General features: G+C 38.1%; 1 long non-coding RNA gene across 3 annotated transcripts in view; it reads left to right on the top strand.

The window, feature by feature from the left end:
• The window catches only part of LOC139822839 (uncharacterized), a 273173-nt gene that overhangs the window by 236345 nt on the left and 21908 nt on the right, over positions 1-14920 (top strand). The window lies entirely within an intron of this gene.

The raw sequence follows: 14920 nt of genomic DNA, 5'->3' as shown, positions 1-14920 counted from the left end.
TCCTGCGATCAATCCTCCGCTCTCACGTGCATGTTATACACGCAGGTCAGGCCGATGTGTAGGTGCACATTGGATTTTACGCGTTTACTCGCGGACTGCCGGGCGCATACGCGCACGCACGCACACGCGCGTAAGCGCACGCGTGCGGCCACGATTTACTCTGGCGCATCGTACTTACTTCGAACGAACACAAAAAGGTCGAACGGGATTGGGAGGAGGCGAATAAGCGCGAGGGGGTTGAGGTAGATGCATCGAGCAAGGCGGAAGCGATATCGAAATGGGTGCACTCTGAATATGATAATTACCCTGTCTTTCACTGTTATTTATGCATCGATTGATGGAAGCACAATGTCGAAAATTCGAGCATTGTCCTATTACTTGAAATTTGTAAATGAAATGATATTCGCAGAAATTTTATCTACTATATTAATATAAATTTGATTTTTTAATATTTGAAATCAAAGTATAATTATTAAATCCTTATACAACTTTCATAATTTCCAGATTTGAGTTTATTGATTTTTAGTAAATTCTATTAGAGATTGTAATGTACGTAGTAAGGTACAAAAGTTTTCTCCCAAAAGGATATAAAAAGGCTGATAAAATAAAACAATAATTTTTTATTTTTAATATAATTATCCTTTATTTCAATATATTTTTAAACAATGAATTACTTTGCTATGTCACTAAAAACATTCTCATTTTTCGCTCTCAAAATAATTTAACACTGCAAAGATTACGTCTTCATCACTAGTAAATTTTTGTCTACACAAATCGAACTTTAATTTGGAAAATAAATGGTTTTTTCATTTCATCTTTTTTGCATATTACGAGCCAAAAAACTTTTGGATATTATTATATATAAATGCAGCACACTTATGGCTGTAGCGATTTGTCACGCTATTAAAAATTACACATTCTCTGTTTGCATGAATAATCTCGTAGTAAACACTTCGGTAGATAAGACGTTTCCAATGAAGCAAATCCTCGAAGAGCCCACACTGTGTTACGTAACACATGTTAACATTTCTATGTGAACGCAATATGAAGAGCAATTAAAGAATAACTCAGTCGGGAGTCGAGTTATCTCGCTCCCTGGAAAAGCAAACTCAGAACAGGCACGTTTTAAGGTGTGTCAGCATATGACAACGTATCAGAATTGAAACAGCAATCTTTGCATACCCTCCATCGATCACTTTTCATTTTCGCGGTATAGATATATTTGAGAGAGCTATCGGTACTCATCTTTCCAGTCTGTCTTACCTTTACACATTGTAATACGATATATGCGATCCTCATTATGAGAAAGATATTCGTTGACTATGGTAAAACGGTATAATATAATTATTTTTGGTATCCACAAAAAATATGTGAATAAATGTAGTTTAATTTTTAACAATGCATATCCGTTCTCTATAAAATGTAGGTATCGCTGGACACGTTCTAAACGACAATTGTAACATGCGTAACATGATAAAAATATGTTTCGATGGGATAACAATTCATATCGAAAATAAAGCTTACACATCGCTCCAGCTGTGACGTTAATTTACGCAAAACGAAAAGTCGTGTGAAAGATAAATCTCTGTTTTAAATATTTTAGATTCTCTTTTTTATACATGTAAATAGAACAGACTGGAAAATAAGTCAATCTTAGTTATACACAGTGTTTGATTTTGCCATAGCCACGAAGTAGTATCACATCGCACGAAGTTCTCCGTAATGTCATTTGAACGAACTTCGCAACCGCGTCGCGACGAAAATGTCGTTTGTTCTCGTCGACGTTGAATCGACTACATTTTCCAAGTTTGCCTCGATCGCGTTTGTGCATTAATAAGATCAACAGCGCAACGTCTTTGCAACATAACGCTTTCGAAGCATGGCTTCCGTGTGATAAATTCATTGTTTACGCACGGTTCAAATATTTATGATCGGAATGGATTCCGCGGATGAAGAGATATAAAGAATCATATGTATAAACATGGCCTTATGTGCTTTACCGTGCGTAAACTACGCTCTAATCTACTCTAGTGGGATTAATAAATATTTGCCAGTCTTAACGTCGCGCGTGCATGCAGGCACTACCTTGTGCAATTCAACGAAGAGCGTCGCAAGATAAGTAATTCCAACGGCGATATACAATTTCATATAATAATTGTTTTTTGAAATATACCATTTTATGTTTATCTTTGTCAGTATCAAAAGTATAGAAAATATAGACATTATACATATATTCCGATTATAAAAAAAAGGAGAGAGAGAGAGAGAGAGGCAAATTGTGGAAATCGACAAAAACCATCGCAAGATAAATAGTCCCGACGGCGATATACATTTTGATATAATAATCAGTTTTAATATAAAATTATTTTGGTCAGCATCAAAAGCATAGAAAATATATAAATTAAATATTCCGATTATGTTCAATGAAAGAGACAGCATATATCCGTTTATTGCTTGGGTCAGTAATCAATAACAATGTCATAACAGTGCCTGCGTACATCCACCCAAAATACTCGAAATGATTCACGCACCATCGCTGGAACTTTCTTATTATGAACGGCTGGCACGCGCGTGCCAAAGAAGTTGCTTTCGGAATCATTACCGACACGAACCATGTGTGTAACGGTATTACATTATTTTACTCGCGCCGAGTGTGTGCGCTGTTTACACCGACCACGGCGAAACCACCTCGTGACACCGCGAGTCAGTGCGTGCGAGGCTCTCGCGTACAACACATACACCGTGGTCCTGGAGGTGGACCGTCGTCCGTTCTTTTTTTACACGATGAAGAATCGGGGGGCCCCCGAGGCCCCGCGACGACAAGGTAAGGTGGCCCGAGCCATCTGCCCTCGGCCGGATTGCGGCTCTGCCGAGCGAAGGAGAAGAAAAAGAAGCGCGAGCAAAGAGAGAAAGAGAGGGACGCATAAAAATCAGACCCCGAAAGCGTTACCCAGCTGGCACGCGTCTACCTCACAGCCATTATCGTTAAACAGGATCACCATCGCGAGGACTCCGACGGGATTTCTCCCTCTATCTTTTCCTCCGCCGATCGTCGGTCTCTTCTGCTTCTCCACCCCTCTCTCTCTTCACTCCCCGACCCCCCTTTAAATCCCGTGCCCGCGAAGCCGCTCTCTTCCTTGAGCTCGTGCTGCTTTTGCTGTTCGGAAGCACCTGCCGCCAGCATCACGATGTTTTCGTCCCGAGGATGCCTCGCGCAACTCTCGCGACTCGGGCTCATGACCCTGCGAAAAAACACTCGCAGATCACGGATGCAAACGTGAACGATTCGATTGCGAGTCCAGTATTTTGCAACAGTTCGATCGACAGGCCGGTCAATCGTCACGGCCGGTATCGATTGTAAATTTACCGCAAATTTTCCCATGGGATGCAGACAGAAGTCTAACTGGAATGCCGTTAATCTTCTTTGTACTAGCTTCACGTGCCGCTACACAAAGCAGATCGAGTGTAGTGCTCTTCAATTCGGGTCCTTTTGTGCTAGCGATGTAATCCTTCTTCCTTCTTCCTGACCTAAGTCTACTTAATGATCCCGGATCCAAAAAGAAAAACTTCTGTGAGGCCGCTAATGATCGGGTTGAATATTTTTTCTTAGCCGCAAAAGGACCCCGCAAGATGAATTTGAAGTCCGAAATTGTCCCTGCTCATTTCGGAACGTCATATAATGCGCGGTTAATTGCGATTCGAGATGCAGCTGTGAGCTTTCGTCAGTCCATTCTTCAGTTATTATCAGAAGTTAGGGAAACCTTTATCAATTTTCGATCCATCATTCTTGGAGCAACTATCAATCTAACTTGACATATTGTTAATTATCTTTTCTGTGACAAAATTTAGCAGCAATTCGATTTTATAAATGTGCGCTACCGCTGATTCGATTCTAAATTCACGCCACGATACATGTGTTGTAAATCAAAATTATATTTCGGAAATTATAAATCGAAAATTATTCTGGAATATAAATTTTTAATTTTTTTTTAAATACAGAAGACATTTAATAATATTCAAAATAAGTGAAGCTTTGTACTTGAATGCATGTTATTTACTATAAATATTAAGTAGCATTACTTATTATGTCATTTTTACATAAAATCCCCGCAAATAGTAGTTACCAAAACGTATTATTTTCATCATTACATATACGGAGTTACACCTGACAAATTAACGTTGGAAGGATGGACTGACCTCGAAATCTACATCATAATCCTCGGACGATGCCATCTGGTTTTCCTCGTTGCCCGACCCGCATAATTTCGATCGCGAGACTCCGATTATCGAATTCCACCCCTTTTCCCTCCTTCTATATATCCACGCAATTATATGCACCCGTCGGATCCACGGCTCCGTGCGCGCGGGGGTGGGGGAAATATTTTGATCATTCGCGAACACACGCCTAATTCGCTTGCGAACCTTCGTGGTTCCAGGAAACGAGAGGTGGACAGTGGCCGTAAATTCAACGACCGGACAGCTGGAATACGAATGCACGCACATTCGTGACTTCGACGTACACGTGAAAGCGGCGGGCGAGCAGCGCGATACGCGGGGAACGGTGGTGAGCAAGGGGAGAGAGGTACAAAAGGTGAAAGAAAGATCCGAGGAAACATTACGAACGGAATATCGCGTTGACTCGAGCCACACATCGCATCTTTCACTCGCGCCGTGTACGCCTGTCTCGCAACGCGTACGCATACATACGCACACGCACACGCGCCCTTCTTCCTTCTCGCGATAGTATCATGTACAATCATTTCTCTTAACAAGCTAATGATTTTGGGGATGATATGCATCAGCAAATACTATATTCGATATAATGTGTAACACGCGCATCAATGCTACTAGTTTCTTTACAAATATCAAGAGATACAGGAAAATGCTATTTTTGTTGAAAGAAAAATACGCGTATATCTCTCAATTTTTATTTCCCAAAAAATCTATGGATATGTGTGATACAATCGAAAACGTCAATAAGCCAATAATTATGAATCACTGCATAATTCTCTTATAATTATTTATCATGTACAGCTATTAATTTTATTCCAATGATACTGATTATAATACTATTTGTTGGATAACTATCTGTAGTATTTATCTTGGAGGGAATACATATCTATAAGCAAGCAAATACATAATTATTAGTTGATATTTCGATTTACAGTCATGCGTGTTGTAACATCCGCACACACTCGTGACGATGACGATTGAACGTTTCGCTAATCGGATATATTCGCGCGATTACGTCATAACACGCGGAAGACGCCATTTCCGACACGTATTTCCACCGGAAACGCATCTTAGAATAATAAGTAGCGACAAGCTGACGGGTGTCAAGCTGATCACTTAGGCATGTTCCGTTTCTCTTTCTTTATTTCGATTATTTCTATCTGTATTTATACGCTGCATCATACAAGCATACTTATTATTATTAGGTATCTATACATTCTTATTCAAGTATATCGTATTTTACCTTTCTCATTATTTGCTAACTCGCTTCTCTCTTTTGTTATTTTCAAGAAACGCATATCATTGTTGAAAAAGCGCTGGAATTTTCAAATAGAAAAATCTTACATAAACAAAATAAAGATAAACTAAAAGTTCGATAAGATTTCTTTCATATTTTAGAATGTTACTTTATTGCCCAAGCATTTTTTGAACTTTTTTCTATTATACCGTTTAACGAAAAAGATTACAAGAATGAAGGTAATCGTTTCCTGTAGTTTTTAATAGGCACTGAATACGATCTCTTTTACCAAATTTATCACGTCATAATTTTCAGAAATTTGTGACTAAAGTTGCAAACAGCGTTGTTTTTTTATCACAGCATCCATTTTTATTCTCGCGTTGGGCCGGTTGGGTGAGTGATTTCACTTCTTTTTGTTAGATTTTAACTGTTATTTCGATTATATTACAAACTGCGATTATTAGCCAAATTTTACTTGCATTTTCTTGGAAAATTATACTGCCTTCAGACTATCCAATCCGAAATTATTCACGTATCGCTCGTCGGAGAACGTGAGATTATTTTAATTTTAATCGTTACCGTATCGCTGAAGATAACTCAAAGCAGTGCCAAAACATCCGATATATGATGTATCTTATTAGTATAATTATAGGTTGACATAACATTAACTTGCATACTGTTAACCGCGTTATACTCTCTAAGCCCACCTTTTTATTTATAACTTACGTGTGATAACTTGGAGATGAATTTCAAATAATACGCTATCTTACTTTATTTCTGTTTTGCTCTCGTGTCAGTATCTAATTACGTACAACCAAACTGATCGAGAATGATAAAGTTCCTGTCTGGACTTTGCTTTTCGATACGCACACAGTGTTTTGTGTTTTGTGATCAACTTTCGTCGCAATCGCTTGCCTCAAGTCACGAATGTTTTCGGAATTCTCGGTAGCACGATACCATTGCCGTTGGGCTGAGAGAAAGTTTACTTTGTTTCTATCCGGAGGGTTTCTTACGATATGGATTATTCTACAGTGAGATGTACGCGATGCTGGCATTCCTTCGATAAATTAAAAGTATCTTGCTCTGAATTCAGCGTACTTTATGTTTTCTATCGATTTAGAAACTTGACAATTAGATTACTCCTTATAAGAAAAGTAAGGAATTATCTCTGGGTTTTACATAATCTTTAATTAAAGCGAGATGAAATTCACGCATATACAATTCTTACATGAGAAAAAATACATAATGTTGTATTAACAGAATTAGATCTAATTGGAAATAATCTTGTTAATTCAATAACAGTATTATTGAAACAAATACTTGATTGAAACAAGAGCATAAATTTACAAGTTTATTTCCAAGTAAACTAATGCAGTTAGTACAACATTATTTTTTTCCATAATAAATATTCACGATTAAATTTGATCAAAGGGAATTGTGTGGAAGATTTGGCTTTGAGTTTGCCATTTCTCGATTATCCAATACGCTCACTGGGCAAAGAAAAATAGCCAGAGAATTGATGTAAACATCAAGTAAGAGATAAAAGTCGAGAGAAATTTCTTAAAAATCTTAAAAATAAGGATTATATATATATATATATATAAACGCGTAAGGATTAACTTTGAAAAATCGAGAATCGACAAAAGGAATTAGCCTCGCGTTTTCACAGCATATGGTTGCATTATTCAGAAACCAGCCTTTACCCTTTCTTCTGGATTTCTCGGGAACCACGCCCAATTGGTCATTCACAAGCAAACTAAGGAGAAAAGAAAAGCTAATGCTTTCCATGGATTATAAAAATTTGTACAGGTATAACTCACCTAACGAAGGACTTGAACTTACGAAACCAGCATAGAGAAATGCGAAGGTAGAACAAAGATGTTCGAGTACATGAGACTGGCATTATCATTACAAAGAGACTACTAGTCGTTCCATGACGCCGTTGCTCGAGCTAGGATAATGAAGGAGAGTCGCCTTGTTTGAGATCCGTCCTTGAGCCTCTAGCGGTAGAAAATAGCGCAATTAATGGTCACGCCACGAAAACGATTTTTCGGGAAGAACAAACGGGCTTTCTGCCTTTTAATGTTCCGTCGCCGAGAGAAACGCGGGAGGCAATTTTGCGCTGTTCCAAATTCGTTCGGAACGGATTCCTGATGGATATCCCTCATTAATCACACCTAAACGTTTCTACGTAGGTAAGATTTTTTGTGTGTACAGTCATATATTTTGTCTCGTATTTATTTTTCGTATACCTAAGAGGCATAAACTTTCTCTTGTAATAAAGACTTTGTGACCGAAATATTACGTTTATATCTTTTATATAAGAAATCAATTTCTTTTAACTTAAAACTATTAAATAATTTTTTCTTTTTTTTTGTATAAAATAAAATGCATAATAAAGCATTTTTAGTGTATGAAAATTTTTTTTTTTTTTAGAAAGAAGGTCTATTTCTTAATTTTAACATTGAAACATTTTTACATAAATGTTTGTAAAAGATTACTTATGTTGATTATTTTTTAAATATTGTGCATTAAAAAAAAACACTTTAAAACGTTTGTCCTTTTATCTCACCAGATGTGATCAAAGTCTAAAATTATAATTAATGAAGATCAATATCTAGAGCAATTTATTAAAAATATAAATACATTTTATCTTTTGGGATGGAGACATTTATAAGTCAATAGTTATGGTATTCTATTTTTACATTTCGATATAATTATTCACACGACAGCTCGTTGCATTGCGCTTATTGCATAATTTCTTGTAACCAGTCGGAAGCTCGATCTCGTTCATCCGTGAAAATCTCCCATGTTCGTTAATTATCGCGGCTGGGGACGCTGTAATCTTTCCGGTCTTTCCTTGGCTCGAGATAGCTATATCGATCGTGACCATGAACGTGAACCCGATGTTAAATCGGGGTCGCGAGGAATTTTGCACCACGTTGCGCCACATTGCGCCACATTGCACCAGTTGCGGATTTAAAAGAAAATATCATTGTCCGCATCCTTTTGCGGATGCGCTCTTTGTTGCCAAGAGAACTTCTAAAATTAGAATGCCTGCGGGATTCCGGATTCTAGAAAGAGGAAGGAACACTCTAGGGATGCTTTTATGATCCGTCTCTCATAGTTCACTATCTTGAATGCCTTGAAAAAATGTTTGCTCTCTCTTGTAGAACAGGATTCTTTTATACTTTCTAAAACTTATCTAACTTAAATATTTTCTCTTCCAAAAATGCAACAACATATATTAAAAATAGATAAAGTTATGCGGAAATAAATTATCGATATTTATTTGCATTAAGATTACGCTCCGAATTGCTCGCAGCATATATTGCTTATATAATAATTAATCACCTAAGGAAAATCGGAATCTAATTAGTTATATCACACAAACGTTTTTTATCGATAATCCCGATGTATCACATGATAAATTTTTCCACAAGTATATTATAAGGAGACTCACAATTTAAAAAAGTACCATAACTTGCAAAAGTGTAAATTAAATATTGTAATTGTAATCTTTTATAAATTTTTGTTGAATTAAAATTATGTCATCGACTCGAAGTAATACGGACAGTTCTATCACGCGATCTTAAATGAGGAAGAATTGATGATATTAGTACTAAAAGCGCCCAGCCATAATCGGCGCCATTAATCAAGCAGCAAACTTATTACATCCGCCGGCGTCGCGTTACACATTACTCCGAAAAAAAAAACGCGAGGGAGGCGGGTTGTGTTTATTGGGGCGAAGAAGTTTTCGTGACTAATGGAAGAGCACGCAATTTTTTTTCTTCGCGTTGGTTCTCTCTATTGCATCGTAGACGTTGCAACATCTGTTTCTCGGTTGCAAGAAACCTTTTCAAAAGATTTTTTTCTCCCGATTTTTTCTCCTGATTTTTTCTCCCGATTTTTTTTCTCCTTTTTCGATGCTAATGAGATACTGTGTTTGAGACAACAAAGGAGTACGTTCACGCGTTGTCCTCTTAACCAGCGGAACTACTTCCAGAGAGCGATAAATTAATAGAGCTATTTGACATGTCGAAGGAAGTACGAGTGTCGAAGGAACCGATATTTACGTGTCGATAACACGCTCAGTTAACGATTGACAAGTTGTTTTGAAATCGAACTGAGACAGGCTTTCGTCATTTGTCACTTTCAATTTTACTTTCGAATGTGGAGGCCACTTATTCAAAATTGAAAGAAATGACCGCTTTAGATTAATTCCAGACAATGTAAATGAAGCTCATTAAGATTTTTTAAATCTAATCAAACTAAAAAAAACGATTTATAAAGATAAATATTAATATTACTTTAATATCTTTTTTTAATTTTTAACGCAGTTTGTATTTATAGTATAACATACAATTTGCTTTGTTAATCTTTTATGAATTTTAATATCTACATACAGTTCAAAGTATCTATTCAAACGGCATTTAGTACCTCCCAGCGTACAATACACAATACAAGATATTAATGAAAATACCCTCAACACGTCATGTATTTCGAGCAGATCTCCCATTCTAATCCCCGAAACAAACGCGGAGTGAATTCCTCTTCTCGAGGTTACCGAAACGAAACGCGAACGTCGCCGGCCGGGCCGTCTGAGTCGGGCGTAGTCTCTCGCACATTATAAGAAGACCCACGGTTGGTTGGGGTGGAATTCTCCCCCGCAAATACGACCTAGCTCAATCCGCCGACCTTCGGACTAGGGTGGAACGAACGGCGGGCGCGGGTCTTGAACGGCGAGCGGCACAAGGGCAGCAAGAAGCAGCGAGCTCCGGGAGTTTCACGGGGAAATATCTCGGGGAATAAAGGTATGGGGACGTCTGTCTCCATGGTGATCCCATCGAGCGGCTTCGGGCACAGGGCGGGAAAACGCCCTTCGCCCGCGCCTCGATCCCTTCCCACGCGCCGCTACGCTCTGCTCCGCTCCGCGCCGCGCCGCGCCGCGTCGCGTCGCGTCGAGACGCGCCGTGGGTCAAGAAACCCCTCGCCGTCTTCGCCGATCGCGGAACGGATGCGCGAACAGGGGCGACGGGAAAGGGCTGAGACGAAACGGGAGAAAACTCGATTTTCGTCGAAAGAAGGTCGCGGTGACGCGACGCGGTGCGGTACGGTGCGGCACCGGGATGAAGGTCAACCCGGTGAACGAAGATTTAAACTGACTGATCGACCAGCCCGACCCGATGAGAGGGTGAGATGCAGTATTCCGCTCAAGAGTTATGGATGATGGTTTTACTTTCCATTTAATACCATCTATATTCGTTGTTTAAATAAGACCACCGTGTACTAAATGAGGTTTTTATCTACGTACGAATGCCATGATTCAAGGAAATTCAAATGTATATTTCTTATTATATATGGAGTAATCTTCATCACTCCTGCTTTGGATGCACGCTTTCTTGCGTGAATTTCTCGAATCGTATTTATTGTTGATACATTGCAGGAAGCGACTGAAAAAATGAAATGACTCCTTATAACTGACGATAAAAATTTTGATGGAGTTTGCATGTTTCTTCTCACATTGTTCCCCGCTTTCTAAAACAGTTGTATTTTGTTTGAAACGTATAATCTGTTCTTAAATCGCTTAATTAATGCGCATAACGTAATTTACTTCCTCCACGCAATGAAAGTTTAAGACCCAGTTTTTTCTCTTCTCTCGTCATACTTCCTATCTGTCTCGTGCATCAACAAAAAAATATTTCAAATTAGATTGACATTATCCCAATTTCTACAACATAATATTTTTCGAAGGTGATTTCAAGATTTTCTAAACGCTCGCATTAAATATATTAAAATATAACCGTATTGTTAGCAAATATTATTTCTATTTTAGATGAGAGATCAGATCTTTTTTCAGATGTGAGTGTCTTATTGAATTCTTTTACGCTCTCCTATTTTCGCAGTCTTTAATTCTGCTTGTATCTGGAGGCTATAGTAAGCTTCTATCAGACTTCGTTGCGGTAGGCCTTGGTGAGCGCCACGCATTGCAGCTACAATGATAAATAAGTAAAACAGCTGTGTCTGCGCTACCAATGACACTTATAATGAAAAGTACAGGTGTTCCAATACGGTCACGAGTAAATGAAGCGATGACTCTGTCTATATATACGCAGTAGTATCCATATTATTACATAACGAGGAAGAAAAAAACGTTTTTACACACGAAATACAAGCGGTGATAACTTGCGTTGGTCGTGGCGTCAAGCTTATCAAAATTTTTGACGAAAGATAAAAGATTGCTCTACATTTTGTTGGCTTAACTGAGTTTGATTCAAGTCAGAATTTTAGATATCAACTTACTTCGCTGAACAGCAGATACAATCAATCGACAGAATCGATATTAATTCACGGCTTATTGGCATTTTATTATCAGCTATAATCTGTTATAAAATTACATCGCATATTGAATGATTTTACTTTTAGACATATTTTGTTATGTCACGTTTATTCACGTTAGATCAATTTTTATTAACACCTATTATTATCAATCAATCGATATTCGACGCAGTTATATTTAGGTATTTGATGTTTTTTGCATGCCCTATGAAAAAGATGGGAAAAATCGCGCGCAAATCTTCCTCCTCGGCGAATCTAACGCGTCTATATAACGTATTGATCCTTGAATTTTAACTTTCTCCTTAAGCATATACGTCCGTAAATGTTTGAACGAACAATTATGTCAAGTTTGCACAAGCGCCGTTTTTAATTAACTGCGATTAAGTGTACATCGAGGTGAAAAAATAATTCCACGTACACAAAGTGATTTGCTAAATGTAAAAGTTTCATTATATGAACAACTGACTGACTTATATCATCGCGTTCAGTAGAACTGCCAGCAGCAGTTTTTATTCGCGTACGAGTCTATCTTCTTCAAGAGCGAGAGCTTTGAAGAGTACATCCTTCGTATTGATTTTTTCACAATTGACACAGAGTTAACCGAAAACTTTATCATAGAATCTATACCGAACTATTGGAAAAAGATAAAAAAGATTGGCATATCACACGTTTTATACATTAAAATAGGAAAGGTATGTAAAATTATCTAGATGTTATTTTATACTTACAACCATATATCGTTTCTACGATTAATATCGTACAATTAGATACAAGAATCATGAAACAAAAATTTGAAAAATGGTTTATAGATTAGGAATTAATCGAACTTTTTCTCTTAATTGGTACTCGTTTATTCTGCCTAAAAACGGCACGCAAAACTGAGCGGCGAGCGGCACGCTACGCTGTAAGGCCAATTAATAATTAGTCGGTCGTGAATGTCATGTGCACGAATGCACGTGCGTGAATGTCAACGGGCACGTGTTCCAGTATAATTTCTTAAGAACCGTAATCCTTCTTTTTCGCACAGCCTGCACTCCTATCGCGTTTGATGTGGCACACTAATTTCTCAAAATTATAAATTATCGTTTTCATTAAACGCAGGCGATCTCCCCTCACGCGATTGTGAGACATTACTGATCATGTGAAAACACATGTCGAAGTAATTGTGAAAAATTCATACCGACGGTGATATTTATGTATTCATGTGGACGGTAATACTCGTCGTTATTAGTCGACGTTATTAGGGTTATTAAGGAATATTTTTCTTTAATGAATTTCGACTGGACGGCCACGCGAACGCCAAGCGAACGAGGTCAGTCGAGCGTTCCATGAGTTTTAAAGTTAATAATCGGATAATCGATCGACATCGGACGTTCAGATAAAGATTGCGCGATTCTGCGTAACGTAAGATTACGCGGCGCTTGGATATTAATACGCAAAATCGATGCATGTGTTAATAACGACGCAGATCTTTACACGTGTCTGATGAAACATATGTTTATCTTGCGATAACCATGCGAAAGTTATCAATTATGTGTGTGAGAGAGAGAGAAAAAGAAGTTGAAGGTAGTCAATCGATTGTTCAAAGAAATTGATCTTCTTAATTAATCCGCGCCATCATATGTTTAGTACGCTTTTGCATGAGAAGAATTTTTTGCATATCATACAGTAGTAATCTTTTTTAGATGTAATGACAGATTAAAGTAGATCAAGTTTGACAATTCATTATTCAGAGTGACCTTAATTATTCATAATGGCAGCAACGACAGGGAACGATAGCATTTCTCGGGAACTCATCTTCATCTTGATCAATCTCTTTTTTCCCCCACATCATTTTTTTTCTTAGAATTCGTTACGCATTGCCAGGAACTTTTAATTTGCACCAAGCGTTGCTGGCCAAATAAATCTCCCTGTTCGAAGTTAAGTAATTCGTTTCGAGTGCTTTCGAAGCTCGAATATCACACATGCGTTTAACGGTATTCCTAACGAGCGACGTGTATGTACTGTCGTTCATTACGTTAAGAAAACACCCTTAAACATTTTATGATGTCATTAGTCACGTTCTTAAAAGCTAATGGCTTATGGGAACCACTTTGTTTGGCAAACGATTTATATCATTGCTCAAATAAATAACGAAAATTAATATTAAAATCATTAAAAATTTCAAGTGTCGAAATGGAAGATTTTAAAAGATTTTAAGATTATTTAAAAAATCCTGAAATTAATGATCCTATTGCTCACATTTCATTAATTGACCAGATTAACGAATCTTAAAATGTACACTAAGAAAATAAATTGCGAATATAGATATAATTTCTGAGTAGATTTCTAAATTCTAAAGTTTTCGACGAACGCGTTTTTTTTCATTCAAATTCCGAGGCGTGCTCATTGTTTCTAACGATATACGTTTGTGCACGTAGATACGAAAACCGTCATTTCTCAGCGTTAAAACGTTTCGACCTACCATAAAGCTGATCTTAAAATTAAAAGTACTGCTCTTCTGCAGCCCATGTGAATAATTATAAACATCCCGCCGCACAACGCGGCCCCTATCTCTCGTGACGCTTACACTTACCTCGAACGAACATACCACTACGTGGTGCGAGCGCTGTCTTATTAAAGTTAAAGGATGGTGATCAGGTACTGCTGCACGTGGCGAGCACCTGCCATTCGCGAGGAGACTTGCCGCGCAAAGAAACAGTGGAAGATGTCCGTATATTTCACTGAAAAGAAAGAGAAGAGAGGAAGATAAAGTCGGCGCAAGGAGAGAAAAATTCGCGATGAGGATGCCGAGAAACAAAGGGACGACATTATCGCGACGTAGATGTCGAAGGCTGCCATCCACGGAATGGCTGCCATCGATCGGCGATATTTACTAATCATATTACGGACTTGATTGGCAGAACCATTATCTCGTTGACGTTACATGATAAGAGTGGCGGTTCTTGTTTCTTACAGAAGAGAGAAAGTCGCGCCGGAAGTTCGCCCAAGTGCGATGCTGAGATGCCTTCGTTGAGACTAGACGTCAACGTTAACGGTGAACATAAATTTAGCGTCCACCGTCGTTATCTTCGCATGAATCAAATAGTAATTAGCATATGCTAGATTCGG

The sequence above is a fragment of the Temnothorax longispinosus genome, chromosome 12 (assembly GCF_030848805.1).
Source record: "Temnothorax longispinosus isolate EJ_2023e chromosome 12, Tlon_JGU_v1, whole genome shotgun sequence".
Classification (NCBI taxonomy): Eukaryota; Metazoa; Arthropoda; class Insecta; order Hymenoptera; family Formicidae; genus Temnothorax; species Temnothorax longispinosus.
The sequence above is the reverse complement of the archived record's forward strand: the minus strand, read 5'-3'. Positions and strand labels throughout refer to the sequence as shown.